We start from the raw sequence: 14,493 nt of genomic DNA on the forward strand, positions 1-14,493 counted from the left end.
TTGTCCCAAGCATGTTCAAAGAAATGTCAACAAATACTTTTAAACTGCATTTTATATAATAAAACAGGAGCATATAAAAATAGGAGCATATAAAGAAAGTTTCACATACTCAAAAAAATTTGACAAATAGTAAGACAAATCAAACTTTAAAAATATTAATAAAGAGAAAGCACATTTAAAACCAATGAATATCATCTTTTAACCATGTATACAATATGATTTATATTAGGTAAGGAATCTTAATAAGCAAACGACAAAATGAAGTAGTTTTTAGGGTGGTTTTACTTTCTTTTTAAGATGCTTTTTGTAATAGATAGTTCTTACATGTTTAAGAATCAGAATTACTAAAATACATTTTCCGTGTGTCAAATATTTCACATTGTCTTCAGAGTAATGCTTAACCTGAAATACAATGCATAACTTCAGCAACCACCAAGGATACATTTCTGCTTTGTTTGCCGTCATTCTATAATATATCTATATTATATATACACAAATACTCCAAATATGCATTTGCAAGATCTTCTGTAATAAAAAGAAACAGAAAGCAATTATTTATATTTCACAATCCATGGATGGCAAGAACAAATTTCAAAGACAATGATAAAAACAGAAGAGCAATTTAATAAATTGCCAACACAGTTTGCCTCCCTTAAGTTTTATAAATTTCTTTCTGAATATCCGTAAAGAAAACATGCAGAAGTGTTTTCAAGGGTGACCTTACAATTCTTTCCAAATGCCATTTGCCTTCTGGCCTAGAGGAAAACTTTCATTCAGAATTAACACAGCCTCCTTGCTTAGATTTAATTCAGAATTAACACAGCCTACCTTCGCTCTAAGGAGCCAAACATTTTATACAAATAGCTAAGGGTCCTGTTTGGAAAGCAGTTGGCAGAGAGTATTCCTCCACCCAGAATTTTGAGTATGAAGGTCTATCAATGTCAAATCTAATTGCTCTCAGTGTTTTCCACAATTAATGGACTTGAAGCCAACAAGTCCATAACATATCTCATCATTACAGCTCTCTCACTATGGGGTTTATTGGTGCACCTGCCCGTGTCTGACCAAGGGCCATTTATATTTGTTTTCTGTCTCTCTGCTGCTTTTATAAAGTAGAACTGCCTCCTACCCTGAATATGGGTTCAACTCTCATTTAGATTAAACATATATTCATTACAAAAATCCTTAAACAAATACAATAAATATTTCAATTGAATTTATTCGGATGTCATTGGTTAATAAAACTATACAGGTTTCAAGTGTATAACTCAATAAAACATCATCGGCACTGTGCATTGTTTGCCAGTAGCCAAAGTGAAGTCTCTTTCCATCCTCCCTCTGTCCTCTTCCACCTCCCCAACCCGCCTTTCCCTCTAGTTATCACCATACTATTGTCTCTGTCTGTATGTGCCATATATATCCATATATATCCATATATATAGTCTGTTCAGAAGGTATCCAGCCACGTAACATGAAAAATAGACACATTTATTGAAGAAGATACAAGATACAAGAAACATTGTACATAGGACAATGAGGCCTCAGTCCCCTTCAAAGTAGGCACTTTAGGACCTCACACAGTTCTCCCAGTCTCCATCAGCTGCCCCAACATATTTTCTTGAATCTTGTTGACAGTTCTCGAATGAGAGCAGTTTGTGCAACATCAATGTAACCTGGCAACCAAGGAGAGTGGACTGGAATGTGCATGAATGAACAATGACTTCACTGTACTAGTCAGTGAGGGTGGTAGATGACGTTGAGTGAGCATGTGTACTGTGTGGCCATCACATTCAAAATGACTGAGTGAATAGAGCAATGAGTCTGCATCCGATTTTGCATTAACCTTGAACATTCCTCTGAAGAAACTACTTGGATGATTCAGAAGGCCGCATCTATGGGCAACTGGTGATTGGCAGCTTCATCAGGACAACATGCCCACTCATGCATCATGTCTAGTGCAGAGTTTTTTGGCAAAACATCAAATCACCCAGGTGATTCAGGCCCCCTACAGCCCAGATTTGGTGCCCTGTGACTTCTGGCTTTTCCCAAAACTAAAATGGCCTTTGAAAGCAAAGAGGTGTCAGATTGTTGATAACATTCGGGTAATATATATGTAGTAATTCCTATTCCAATATGACAAAATTTAAACATAGTACAGTCCAAAAAAACCCTGATCTGTTCTGTGTAACAACTGTAAACTGGGCTTCTAGACTTAAGCTATAATATAAGAATAACTATAAACTAACGATACCTGATAAGCCAGAGATCAACTTAAATGCAGCAACACATCATGGAGAGGTGGTTGAGGAATACGTAATGAGAACCATACAGCTTTGGTGGCTGTAGAATCCCAATATCATTAAATTACAGCCTGAGAAGTTCATGAAGATTATTTTATGTAATGTTAAATAAACAATGAAAGTCACTGAGTCTATTCTGTGTTCCTGGCGCAAAGCCGGGCACACGTAGAGCCCCCTTTTGAAAAGGGGCTGTGCTAAGAGGAGTGCACTGACGCAAGTTAACGGGCATAGCTCCAAGGGCCATTTTTCCTTAGCAGAGAATTGATTGCTTATTAAGTCAATATCTTAAAATGTCCAGACATGTCATAATATGGTAAGTGTAAGCACACATATGTGTATGTGTGCCTCTGTGTTCGCATGTGTGTGTAGGAAACTACTAAATTAGCATTCTCTCTCAAGGCCTGGCAGCATGTAATTATTGAGTTCATAAACCTGATTTTGGTATTAAGTATCTATGGCTATAGGTATTTGACTATAAATGTGAATTCTAAAAATATAGCTCCTTAGCGAATAACCTAAAATCATTTTCAGCGTAAATCTTCAGATTGGAAAGAAAAGCTCAGGATGAACTAATGTATTACATTTTTTTCTCTCTTTTTTTGGCTTGCCACCTTGATTTTAACATCAACAATTAATCAATGTAACTTACCATGGTCAATTGGCTTTTCATCCCAAAGGTCATTATTTAGGATGGCAGTATGTTTTCTCTTAGAGACTGTGCCAGTTTCACTGTGGAGCAGATGGCAAGTCAACTGGGTTTAGGCTGGTGGTCTAGATAATTCCACATTAAGTGGCATCTTCCTGCAGGAAGTCAGTTTCACTGGACACTGGTGCCACCTTGACACAACACAAGGCTGTCTGATGCTATTCATCAGACCTGTTGCCATTCACACATGGAAACAGAGAATCTCGAGGAGTCACTAGGATATTTAAACAGTGGACTACTGGAAATTTATTATAAAAACACCCCCGCTCCCAGCTGAATTTTTGCCCTTTAACTGTTCAGAGGAGGGGGTATGGTCTTAGTCTGTCTTCTGAAAGTGTTGTTGGCTTAATAGATTAGAATGCATCCTCTCTATGTCATCAAATACCCAAGACACAATTTTTTGTCTGGCTGAAAAAAATAGTGACACTATATTCCCTTTCTCCCCTGTAATAAAGTTGCCTAGACTAACGGAAGATCAGCAATTTTATGGTAAAATAACAAAAATACTAATAACGTAAAATTTCTTCCTCAGTATTATATTCTTACCGAATGTGAACATATCTGACACCCTATTCAGTCTAAAGTCAGGTTAAATTTGGAATGAATTTGTGCATTCTCAGCAAGATGTTGGAGCAGAAATAATTTTCTCTTCTGCTTTCCTGGAGCTCTGACTTTTATTTGACTTTAGCTCAGCACTTCCATTTTTATACCAGGACATGAATCCTCACAGGTATTCAATTGCTCCAAATTGAAATAATGTCTCAGCCAATGAGCAGCTTCCAGTAGGGATCATGTAAGAGGCATAGCCATGGCAGAAACAACACCATCCCCTGCCAAGTTCCTGTCTCACCTGCCCTGGGTAGCTTTATTGTTGTTCGTGTTTATGGACATGAATCTTCTTGTCTGAAGATTATAACACAAAAAAGGAAAAAAGCAGGTCTTTGTCTCTAAAATGAAAACTAAAGCTTCACAATATGGTACTTTGATAGGAAAAATTGTAGCTGGGAAATTCACAACCTAGAGCACATACCCATTTTTTTTTGTCAGATTGTAATCAGTTTTTAAATGGTCTCTATTTTACCAGTTAAAAGAAACACAGAGATTGACTTTCAACAGTGTCTTTAAAATTACTTTAATGTCAACTATTTTATTATTTTTGAATAGGATGAGTAAGAGTTTCCCTGCTTTCTGTGCTTAATTTTTTTGTGATATCATGAATAAATTACTATGAATTGGAGCTCTTTTTAGTCCAAAATGCCTGAATTCATATCATAAATCATCAAAAAAAGAACGAAGAGAGAGAAGAACAAAGCACTTTTAGAGAGAGAAAAATGAAAACCTTTTATAGAGAGAAGAATGAAACATTTTTCATTAGCATCTTTATCTTTGGGTTTAGCTTTAAAATGCGTCTCACGTACATGTGCCATGTATCTGTGGTTCGTAACATTCTGCTCAAATTTTCCAGTCTTCAGGCATCGGGCATGGAAACCATGCACCCCTGAAAGGAAGGTGGTTATTTTGATTTATGAGTTTCCTGACATACCTCCAACTTACGCTCTACCCCCAATCAAGGATCAAACTAGATTTATGCATATTTCTTTACTTCTTTGCTTGGCCAAGAGATTAAGGAAACCACTCATGACAGGCAGATGCTGACACTATATTAGGTACTGTGTCTATATGGCCTTATTTCATTCTCACAATAACCATTTGAAATATGCATTACTAATTCAGTTTTATGGTTCAGAGAACAGAGGCCAAGAGAGTTAGGTTACTCTTCAATACTTACAATTTAGGAGTAATAGCTAAGAGCCAAGATTTGAACCCCGGTCTAAATGACTTCAGAACCCATGCTTTTTTCCATTATTAAAAATGACAAAGCAGTTTTCTATCTCTTGATGCCAATTTCAATTGATTGGCAGTCTTTAGAAAGACTCTGAGGTCAAGTAAGACCCAAGCAGGAAGAGTACTGGGATCTGTTAGCAATGCCTGAGAAAGTGTGGAGAGAGTTTTCTCATGGGTGCCGTGCATTTGATATGAAACCAGTTGGCCTTGCAACACCAGGCCTAGTCTCTGATCTACAATACAAGTTGGAAAACAGGCTTTTGTATTTCCTCATGTTTGCCACTCAGAGTTGAAGTGAAGCCCTGGTGGGCCCTGTTACAGTGCATGCTTTGAAAATACAAATGTATTCCAATGAGATTGACATATTCATGAATAATTTGAGCATGGTGCAGTTTCACAGTTGCTTATGTGCAGTTTCATCAGTGAGAAAATTTTTGAGACAGAAAACTGCAACCTGCTGAACCACGACATAGGAATATACAAAATGCATACTTCAAACATCTGCCTGTTATCTCATTTTATGTAGTGTTATGAACCATACCTATCACAGCTGACATTACAACACTCCAACTGATTTCAGATAACCCTTTCTTCACCACTTCACAGTACCTCAGGCCACACCCTTCTGAGGCCTCCTTCAATCAACACTGGAATCAGGTTGACCTGAAGTCATTTAGACCGGGCTCCAAATCTTGGCTCTTAGCTATTACTCCTAAGTTGTAAGTCTTGAAGAGTAACCTAACTCTCTTGGCCTCTGTTCTCTGAACCATCTGTAATGTTGATTACCAGGCCCTGTGGGAAGAACTCTGATTATAACAGCCCTCCTAACTTCCTCTTCCCTTCTATTCAAAAAAACAAACAAAAAAAACAAAACAAGCAAAAAACCCTATGAAACTTCCTCTTCTTTGTGCTGGTGGATTTGAATGTGGCTCATCATGGCTCATAGTGCTCTAGACTCCAATTCTCTCTTTTTCCTGAATAAACCCTTTTTTGTTGGAGGAATATCTAGTTGACTTTTTGTTTAAGACTGTCAAAAGTAAACTGAAGATCTCTGCCAAGGTAGAGTGTCATACTGAATTATTTTTATACTTCTTAAACATTTAAAATGTATGATACTATGCTACCATTTTTATTGATTCTTCTTTTTTTCTTGTGTGTCACTGAAGAAGTTTCTGAGTGCTGTGTCTCTAACTTCATTTTTCCCATAAGCCCTGTGGTCTTCATTGCATGTGTTGAGAGTTTAGTTAAACTGCTCCAATAATGTTGCTGCTTTGGCACTTATTTTGTGTGGCCAAGTGGCCTGCAGGTGCCTACGACCTGACATTGGCCCCTCATATAAGTGAATGCTTTAGAAAACAGACTTACAGAGTCATGAGTAAATGTAAGTTTCTGACACGACACCCCAAACCCACTGTGATAAACATTTCTCTTCTCATCTCCTGGGGCCTTCCCCTTGTTCGCCTTCAGATGAGGCTCCCCATCTGAGCTCACTGAAACTCCACTCTTTTTGGTTTACACTGGCCAATCTGACCTTATCCCTGGAACCCCCAAGTACTCCACCTGTGGACCCTAATAAAGTCGTGCACCCCAGAGATGCCGCTGTGCTCCTGGATTGCACCCGTAACTGACCTACCCAAGTGGCCTCTCAAGGTATAATGTGAAAACTCTTCCAGCACCCATGAGTAACAAACTCTATTTCAATTCCCTCGTGATCTTTTATTGAACCAAGTCTCCCCATCCATCACCCAGGGCTCTCCTTAACAAATATTAGTTAACAAAGTCACAAGAGCATGAATTGTACAGTCACGTATGTCTCGTTATGGTAGCACTCACTGTACCTGGAATAGCCAGATTAGACTTTGATACGCAAAAAGTAAAAAATACACTTGGAAAGTATAAAATTAATTCAGTGGTAAAACAAAGGTGCGGCAGCAGGAACAGTCTCCCTGAGTACAGACAACGAAGTTATCCACATCAGTCTGCTTCTTGTCACAGTGCCACAGCACCCTAAACAATATTAGTGGTAAATTAATCCTTCTTGGAAAAGGTGTTCTGATGGTCTAAATTTTGAACACGTATTGCAATTACTGTTGATTTGCACAAATATGTACAAAATAATGTACAAATAAGTTTAACATGAGCACATTTTTGTTGCTTATCCTTCAATAAGTATTTTCTAAAGTAAAACTATCTCAGACAAGTTTCTGTTTCACAGGTGGCCCTGACATAGGTGGACTCAACTATATACAAATTTACCTCATATATAAATTCATAGTAGTTCAGAATGTCTCAAGGTTATTTGTGTTGCAATTCATTTCTCTAATGCTGGAGAAAAGCCCTGTATTTAATAAATTAAATTTAAAATAAAATATTCTTGTAATTAATTCATTAGTAGAAATAAATAGAGCACAGTGATTATAAAGACAACAACAACAAAAAGACAACAGAACTTGAGTTCCTTCATTTCTGTCCACTCATGTGAGCATTCGGAGTTTTTGTGTTTAAAATGCAAATAAGTGAAACAAAGGGGAAGCTATCAGACATAATAGTTAGATTTAATCCCTGAATCTGTGAATATGTTACCTTAGCAGAAAGGACTTTGCCTGTGTGATTAAATTAAGGATCCCGCAATGGGGAGATTACCATGGATTGTTAGTGTTGGCTCAATGTAATTGCAAGGGTCTTTACAAGTGAAAAGGGAGCAGAAGAGGGAGAGATGTGACTGGGGAAGTGGAGGCTAGAGTGATGTGATTGCTGGCTTTGAAGAAGAAAGGAGGACAGCCTCTAGAACACAGGTGGCAAACACAAGGCCCATGGGCTGAATCCGGCCCTCTACCTCGTTTTATCCGGCCCAGCACCTCGTTTCTACCCGGTGGCAGCGCTGAGCTCCTCGCCCCTAGTTAAGGAGTAGTTACAAGTATACAGTCCTAAAATTACATTCAGCCCTTTGAAGGCGACTGCGAGGCTGATGTGGCCCCTGGTGAAGATGAGTTTGACACCCTTTTTCTAGAAACAGAAAAAGGTAAAAAAATTGATTCTGTTTCTGAGTTTCCAAAAGGAACATAGCTTTGCCAACAGCTTGATTTTTGTCCCATGCAACCCATTTCCTACTACTAACCTCCAAAACTGTAAGATGACAACTTTATGTTGTGTAGTTGCTAAATTTGTGGTAAATTGTTACAGCAGCTATAGGAAACTCATACAATTGGTTAAGTGCAATTTTAGTTCTCATGAAATATTTTACTAAATTCACTACCTTTAAAATTGAAAGCAATCCTTTTAAAATTGTTAATTGTTTTATTAATAAAGAACAAATTAACAAAATAACAAATGTTATCAAATATTACATCATTTTTACACAAAATAATTTTTTCACAGAGAAGAAAAGAATATTAACAAAAGACTTCAAGCATGCTGGATACTGCACGGAGCTGGTGCCGACATTCAAGAATTGTGTTGGCTCTTCCCTATTCTATCACATTTACAGGCCATCTGCCTTGATTTATTAATTTTCAACCTCTATTGCCTCTATATTATCTTCACTGATAGCCATAACTGACTGGTTAAGCACAATTTTTAAAAAATTTATATCAATATACTACAGAAGGAAAGGGGAAAAGATGAATTGCTTCCATAACATGAACAGTCACAATTATTTCTTTGAAGTCAGATACCATGTTTATTCATTCTTCCCAACATCTAACAGAGTTTCTGGCATATAATAGAATAATCAATAAAGTTTGATTAATAAATGAACAATAAAAAGATGTATGTCTTTTGAATGTCTCTTTCCTCAGATATCCCCTGTATAACTCCTGAGTGTCTTTTAATATTATGCTTCAAAGCTGTATGTTTACCAAAATTTTCAAATATACACTTCCACCCAAAACTGTTTTCTTCTTTAAATTTTTATAGCCTACTTGTACCACTATAAAGCTTTTATCATGGCCTGCCACATTTTAAATCTAATTATATATTATTTTATTTCCTCTGCTAGATTACAAGCTCTTCATGGTTAAGGACATGCAGTCTCATACCTATGGCTACCATAGAGCCTACAGAATAATTTCAATATGTTACTTGATAAACAAATCATGGTTCAAGTTGAAAGCACTATCTCATTATTACCTATTTCATTTCCATCCAATTATGTTTTTAAAGGTATAAGTGTTACGGATGAGGAGAGAGAGACCCCTCCCCTACCTCAGTTCTTGTCTCGCTCACAAGAGAATGGTTCGAGCAAGAGACAAACACATGTAGTGGAAATGAGATAGCAAGTTTATCTATAAACACATACAAGCACGGAGCAACGAGCAGGCACCTGGCAAGTCTGAATGCCCCACATACAGAGGAAAGAAAGTTGTTAGTCAGTTTGTTAGTAAGCTTGTTCCAGGGTGAGTTTGTTCCATACACTTGAGCCGAGACTACAAATGGGTTCTTAGTTAACCTAAGTACGCCGTCTCTTGGGGTGCAGAGGTTATATACCTTAGCCAGCTTCTACTTTCCTCCCTCCTCCCCTTTCCAAATCTAGGAAATAACGTACAGCTACAGAGGTGTTCTTTCTCAGTTAGTAAAGGCTCTTTGTCTTAGTGAAATTGTTACAGAGACTCCCTTTCCCAGCACGGTCTCAGGGACTCCCCTCACTTCCTCCTGTGCTATCACTGCTTACGATGTTCAGAACACCCAGCAATCTCAGTAAGATGGTTACCAAAGCCCCTTTTCTCAGCACGGTCTCCAGGACTCTCCCCTCCTCCTGTGTTATTCCACTTGTAATGCTTGGAACACCCAGCAATCTTGTCAAACAGAGCTCAGGACTGCTGAGTCAATTGACGAGACATGTCTTCTTTCGGCTTCCAACCTCCTGTAGTAAGTTTTTTGTTAAACTGTAATGGCGAGGGCCCTGGCTTTATTTCCCCTCTGGCTGCTCATTTCTAGCTGCTACCTAATATAAGAATGTCAAATATCTTTACACATTCTTTAAAACCCATTTACACCTTTACCTCATTACCTTTACTTATTTTGTACTATAATGCATCAAATGAAGAAATTTCCTCCAGAGAACTGATTCCCTGAGATTTCAATATATGTTATACGCACTTGTCCCTGGCCCTGAGTATAAATGAGGTTTTTTTTCTTTCCTTATCAAAACTGAACAGTTTAAATGGGTCTCTTTGATGTAATGGATTTTCAATACATTTTCAAGACATTTTTCCTTCTTGCTTTTTATCTCTCTAAATCCTCCCCTCCCCATGGCCACATTGTATTACTGCATGCCATACCATTGTTTTCTCCATCTAAGTGGACTGTTGAGCTTGATGGAGACTAAATTTGATGTGAAACCACCTTTACAATTTAGGAGTGCATCTCCCACAGGCTTTCCTGGAAACTAAAATAATCTGGGCATCAATCTTTACTTCTCCATAAACAAAGGGAGAAGACAGGATTTCAAACTGTCTACATTTCTCCCTGCTTTACAGGCACCCCAAGCTTTCTCTTTCCGGTGAGGCTCAGTTGGTTGGGCATCATCCACAAAGTGAAATGTTGATTCCCAGTCAGCGCACATGCCTGGGTTGCAGGTTCAGTCATTGGTCTGGGCACATATGAGAGGCAACCATCAATGTTTCTCTCTCACATTGATGTTTCTCTCCCTCTCTTTCTCCTTCCTTTCCCCTCTCTCTAAAAATAAATAAATGAACCCTGGCTGATGTGGCTCAGTGGATGGGACACCAGACTGCAAACCAAAGGGTCCCTTGTTCAATTCCCAGTCAGGGCACATGCCTGGGTTGTAGGGCAGGCCCCCAGTAGGTGGCACTGAAGAGAAAAACCACACATTTTTCACATGTTTCTCTCCCTCTTTTTCTCCTTCTCTTCCCCTCTCTAAAAATAAATAAATAAAATATTTCTAATTAATTAATTAATTAAAATATTTAAAATGCCAATCCAGGCTCAAAGTCAGGGACATTAGTACCTTTTTGCAACACTAACAGCAGTGTTTCCAAAGTCTGTTCTATAAACATCAACAGAACAACTGTCAAAAGAATAGCATCCAACTCAACTCTAACATTCTTATCACAAATAATCCACATCACGGTATTTCAGATAAACCAATCCAAGATGTTTTGCAACAGTAAGTGCTAAGTTTTTAGAATATAGTAAAAGAGCATTTAAAGCAAACATAGAAAGAACATTCGAGAAAACTGAATTTGTCTGTAGGATACTGAGGAGCTCTCTCAGATGAGGCTACTCTATGAAAAAAGAAAATAGTCTCAATGAAATGCAGAAAGAGTCATCAACGAATATGAAACTGATACATCTATCTTGTCTCAAAGTTTCTTTTATTTTTTATTTTATTTATTTATTTTTTATTTTAATTTTTATTGTTATTCAGTTACAGTTGTCTGCATTTTCTCCCCATCCCTCCACCCCACCCCAGCCAAACCCACCTCCCTTCTCCACCTCCACCCTCCCCCTTGATTTTGTCCATGTGTCCTTAATAGTAGCTCCTGTAATCCCCTCTCCCCACTATCCCCTCCCCACTTCCCTCTACATGCAAAAAAATGAAACTCAATCACCAACTTACGCCATACACAAAAATAAATTCAAGGTGGATAAAAGACTTAAATAAAGTTGTAACAACATAAAAGTCCTAGAGGAAAACATTGGCAGGAAAATCTCAGACATTCCATGCAGCAACATCCTCACAAACACGTCCCCTAAAGCAAGGGACATAAAGAAAAGAATAAACAAATGGGACCTCATCAAAATAAAAAGCTTCTGCATGGCTAAAGAAAACAGCACCAAATTACAAAGAGAACCAACAGTATGGGAAAACATATTTGCCAATGACACCTCAGACAAGGGCCTGATCTCCAAAATATATAAAGAACTCACACGACTCCACTCCAGGAAGACAAACAACCCAATTAAAAAATGGGCAAAGGACTTGAACAGACACTTCTCCAAGGAAGACATACAGAGGGCCCAGAGACATATGAAAAGATGCTCAGCATCACTAGCCATCACAGAGATGCAAATTAAAACCACAATGAGGTACCATCTCACACCAGTCAGAGTGGCCAACATAAACAAATCCACAAACAAATGTTGGAGAGGATGCAGAGAAAAGGGAACCCTAGTGCACTGTTGGTGGGAATGCAGACTGGTGCGGCCACTGTGGAAAACAATATGGAATTTCCTCAGAAAACTAAAAATGGAACTGCCCTTTGACCCAGCAATTCCACTGCTGGGATTATACTCAAAGTTTGTTTTAAATACACACAGTGGTTAAGGGTATAGTTTCATAGACTAAGGATTCAGATATTTCAGATGACATCTGTATGTTTTTTTCTAACAAAACATATGAGATATAAGACACTTTGAGCCTTGAATTGTCTATAAAAAAGTCTCCATCTCTCTTTCCAGTAATCAGAGTGGGAATGGAAGCAGTAACTCTTAGAGATAATGAAAGAGCATATGCTTTTAAAATATACACTATTGTTTGCTAAAGCTATCTGCTACTGGTTTGTGATATTAAGGACATTCTGTAAATATTAAGAAATTCTGTTAAACCATTGGTATCATGAAATTGTCCACAGTAAAGCTTTTTACACCACAGAAGTTATTTATGTAGAATTATTTAGTACACATTAATTTATGGAGCATTATATAGCTTAAATAAATGTGAGTTATTTTATCTACTTGGAATAGGAAAGTGTATATTTAACTAATTTAGTTAAATAAATAAATAATATAGATTAACTTATTTCTAGTAAGCTTTCATTACAGAGGTTTTACTACACAGGTTAATATTTGTTTTGTAATTGCTATTATACTATTTCATCTGTCTATGTTTTATTTCCTTAACTTACTTCCAAAAACTTCACAGACAAAAACTATATTTTCTGTTGTATTCTTGTTTGAAGGACCTGAGTGCATGACTAATTATGAGTACAGTGAATGCTTAATTGATGTCAGATAATTGGATACATATTTTTTAAAAACTCATTACTAATATTATCAAGAGGCAAAGAAATATAACATTCTTTTGTGCATCTTGAGTCAAAAACTGAGTTCCCCAAGCAATAATGTTAAGAAAAACTATGCTTTATTATTGTATTATTGATAAACACAAACTTACCCTTTGGTACATATCCTTATTAACCAGGCTTTTCCCTTGAAAACAAGCAGTTTTGTCTCTTTGACAGTTTTGTATGCTGATCACCAGTAATGATGCTTTGCTATATTTATCAATGAATGTTTATTAAATGACATATTAGCTCTCTCTCAAAAGCCACAACAAGAAAGAGACCAAATATCCCTCAGTGCCCATGGGCCAGTTTTTCTTCTCAGTTATTATTTTTAGTTGCTTACTACTAGGTCAGAAAATGTTAAAGTTTATAACATATTTTTGTATTCAGCCCTTTTTTAGCTTTAATAACTTATTGATTCTGTTATCCTTCCTATATAAATAATCACCCCAAAATAAGACATATTTTAGTCTATATAATTTTAGCCAGTATCTCCAAACCTACATTGTATATGCCTTGCAACAGCATATGATACTGTTTTTGATCTCAAAAAATTCACTTAGCATGATGTTTGCTTAAAATGCTTTGCAAATACTTTTAATCAAGTGAAATGTTCCATTAGTTCATAATTTTCTGATAACTATTATAACATTAATTTTGAACTTTATCACATACATTGAGATAATTTAGACCATTTATGTACTAGAGTATATTAATACATTTTCAGATGGTGAACCCTCTATGCATTCCAGAATTAAGTCCTAATTGATCATGATATACTGATTTTGAATGTAACATTCTTTTTCTAATAATTCATTCAGAAACTGTCTGTTTAAACTGAGTGATCCTAAATTTTGTTTGCTTATATAGACTGCTCAGATTTCATTGGCTTTCCACTCAATACCAAAGCCCACATCTCCTCTGCTAATAAAACTCCTATTTACTCAATGTTGCAACTCCTAGGAGTTCAAGGATCTTGATTAGTCTCAGGCAGCAGTTTTCAAACCTTTTTCCTTAGGCTTTTATACATACTATAAAGTACAGAGGACCCCCAAAGAGCTCTTATTTATGTGGATTAAGTCTATAGAGAAATGTTTTGAACACAAAACTTCATTAGCATACATTTTATAGTCTCCAGATCATTAACATTGTAATTATCACATACCATTTAGTCTAGAAACTACACTGGTGGGGAAAAAAGTGATAATTACTGTTATTATTAAAATAGTGTGCACTTTTCAGAACCTCTGAAGAGGGTGGAGTTCCCAGATCATACTTTGAGAACCAGCTATCAAAGTAAATCAAAATGGTCATGTTCTCTGTTTTCTGAATCTCCTTTATTGGTGTATGTGCCTTTGGGCTTTGATTTTCACCAGGACTTGAGCAGAAGTCAACTAAGGAGGTTCCTGGGACAACTGTTATTTTAATGATGAAGAAAAGAAATGTGCTTAGCTCTTCCTGCCCACCTTTGTACTGTGTTGAAGGTGGCTATGGTCCGTGGAGCTGCCACAGCCCACTTCCGACCATGGGTCCAGCTCCAGGATAAGGAGGAAAAGCAACCTGCTATAATGACAAGAGGGAAAAGATAGAAACAGCCTGCCTCCTTTCATTTTTA

The sequence above is a fragment of the Desmodus rotundus genome, chromosome 4 (genome assembly GCF_022682495.2).
Source record: "Desmodus rotundus isolate HL8 chromosome 4, HLdesRot8A.1, whole genome shotgun sequence".
In the NCBI taxonomy this organism is placed as follows: Eukaryota; Metazoa; Chordata; class Mammalia; order Chiroptera; family Phyllostomidae; genus Desmodus; species Desmodus rotundus.